Source organism: Arvicanthis niloticus, chromosome 16 (genome assembly GCF_011762505.2).
Source record: "Arvicanthis niloticus isolate mArvNil1 chromosome 16, mArvNil1.pat.X, whole genome shotgun sequence".
In the NCBI taxonomy this organism is placed as follows: domain Eukaryota; kingdom Metazoa; phylum Chordata; class Mammalia; order Rodentia; family Muridae; genus Arvicanthis; species Arvicanthis niloticus.
Window position 1 is genome coordinate 29,046,965 of NC_047673.1, and position 2,846 is coordinate 29,049,810.

Here is a 2,846-nt window from a genome sequence, read left to right on the forward strand (position 1 = left end):
AATATTATATGGTCATAGTTTTATATCATTTAAAACCTGAAAAATAGCTTTTTAAGACTTGGATGCATATGAATGTGATGCATGCTATTAAAGCAAACTATGCATTTGCTCCGCATAAGCTGCAAAACAGGGATCTACATCCTAGGAACTGAACATTGTGTTCTTCAAGAATAAAAAGGCTTTCTAATTGCTGAGCTATCTCTCTAACCCCTGGAAAAATCCTTATTTATGTTATTAATTATTAAATTTATTTTAAATATATTGTTTTATTTAAAACAATTTTTATACAATACATCCTGATATTGATAGAGGTAAATCACAAATATTCTCTGAATATATTTTGTTCCCTTCTTTAACCTACTAACATTTGAGAGCACCAAAGTCATGTCTATCTCCAGAAACTTTCCTTCAAAGGTGATTAGCGACTATAAGAAAATAGGAACTAGATACTTCTGACTTCCTAATGTGCACGTCTATCCAATGCTCTATGCAGACTATTGGGGTGGCCTGGTAACTTCTCACATTTCCTGATGAAATTGCTGCTCAAAAAGATTATCAAGCAGAATGCCAAGCTGCAGCAGCAGAAACTGAAAGAGGCATCAGAAATGATCCTGTCACAACCTCAAAAAGGGGCTCTGTCTAAAGAAACAAGAAAAAGTTGAAAAGCTCAAAAGGCCCTAAAATATTCTATGATTGTAAGATTAGCAGAAGCACAAAGTGGAAGCATGCCTGAGGAGACCATGAGAAATGCAAAAGTTAAAAGCTCACTCTGAGAACTTACCACTTAAAACCAATAGAGAAATAGCCACATAGCCATCTCCTGATTCAGAACAAAAAGAAAAAGAAAAGGAAGAAGAAGATGGGGAAAATGGCAAATGACACTAAAGAAGGCCAAAACAAACGAGAGCACCAAGGCTCATGCAGAAACAAAAGATGGTGTAAAGAGCAAAATGGCAGTGAGTTTGTTCATCCTGTTTCTAGGACTGACAGGTGCTTTTGAAGACATTTCATGCACTTTGTCTTATCTCCTCAATGAAAACACTCTGAAGGCTATAGAAGAAATGGGCTTCAAGGAGATGATGAAGATCTAGCAAAAAAAAAAAAAAAAAAAAAAAGTATCAGGCCACTTCTGATACTTCTGAAGACAGGGAACTTTGGAGAGCAGCAAACCCCTTCCTTTCCTCATGCCTGTGATTGAGCTCATTGTTAAGGTGAAGTTCACGTCCAGGAATGGAACAGGAGTGCTGATTTTCTCCCCTTCTGGAGAATTGGCCATGCGGAACTTTGGTGTTCATACGGAACTGATGATGACACACTACATCCACACCTATGGACTGATCATAGGTGGCAGTAACATGTCTGCTACAGCTCAGAAGCTTGTCAGTGGGATCAACGTCATCCTGGCCACCACAGACTGTCTACTAGACCACATGCAGAATTCTTGTAATTTATGTACAAGAACCTGCAGTGTCTAATTATTGATAAAGCAAATCCTATTTTGGAGGTTGGGTTTGACGAAGAATTAAAACAAATTATTAAACTTTTGCCAGCGCGCAGGCAAGCCAGGCTCTTTTCCACCACACAAACTAAAAAAGTTGTAGACTAGGCAAAAATTTCTCTGAAAATAGATTTCTCTGAAAATATTTGTGTGCTGACAACAATAGTTTGCCATAGCTGGTGGATATTCTTGAGCTACATGTTGTCTCTCTGAGAAGAGGTTCCTTCTGCTCTTCATATTGCTTAAGAAGAACTGGAGGAAGAAAGAGGTGATCATCTTTTCATCATGTATGTCCATCAAATGCATTATATGCTGCTCAACTACATTGACCTGCTGAACTACATTGTCATGGTCATCCATGGAAAGCAAAACCAAATTAAGTGAACAACCATGTTCTAATTCTGAAATGCAAGTTCGAGAAGACTGCTGTGCACTGTTGTGGCAACCAGAAAGATAGACATTCCTAAATTAGACTGGATTGTTCAATACAACTCTTCTGATGATGCCAAGAAATATATTCATTATGTATGGATAGAACAGCCAGGGGTCTTGATGGAAGAGGGCATATTCATCCTGTTCCTGAAGAGTTAGGTTTTTCTTCTTGAAGCAATCCAAGGTTCCACTGAATCAATTAGACTTTTCCTGGTTTGCAGGCTTCTGATAATCAGTCTCAGCCAGAAAAGCTGACTAAAATGAACTACTTTCTCCACAAGTCTGCTCAGGAAGCATACAGGTCATACATGCTAACACATGACTTTCATTCCCTCAAGCAGATCTTTAATGTGAACAATATGAGTAAATTTGCCTCAAGTCCTTCTGTATTTAGGTTTTAATGTCTCTCCTTTTGTTGATCTGGACATGAGCAGCCATGATGACAAGGAGACAAAGAAAAAGGGAGGCCGTGCTGGATTCAGCTACCAGAAAACAAAGAGGAGCAGTCTAAGACCTTGTAACACATTGGCAAGAAGATCGTAGACCACAGGAAATTCTCTCAGTAAAAGGAATGTCTTTACATGTGGACTGACTTTACCCTACCTCAGTCCCTCATTTAAAAAGGAACTTTTATCACTTTTAGGATCTTTTTGTCCCTACTATGATGATAATATTTTATTTTTAAATAGTCCCATGAAACAGATTATGTAAAAAAATGAACTCTTTTTCCATCTCATATAAAACAAATTAATCTTCATGGGATCAGAGTCCATTAATACAACATGAGAGCCATTCACAGAGCTAAATATTATACTTTCACACTTACATATATAATAAGAAAAAGGGAGTATAGATTATTATGCAAATTCTCCAAGCCTTCTTTTAGTTATAAATCCAACCAAATTGAAGTATGACT

General features: G+C 37.4%; 1 pseudogene; it reads left to right on the forward strand.

The window, feature by feature from the left end:
• The first annotated feature begins 530 nt into the window (after nt 1-530).
• LOC117721670 (ATP-dependent RNA helicase DDX18 pseudogene) lies at nt 531-2,496 on the forward strand (annotated as a pseudogene).
• The last annotated feature ends 350 nt before the right edge of the window (nt 2,497-2,846 follow it).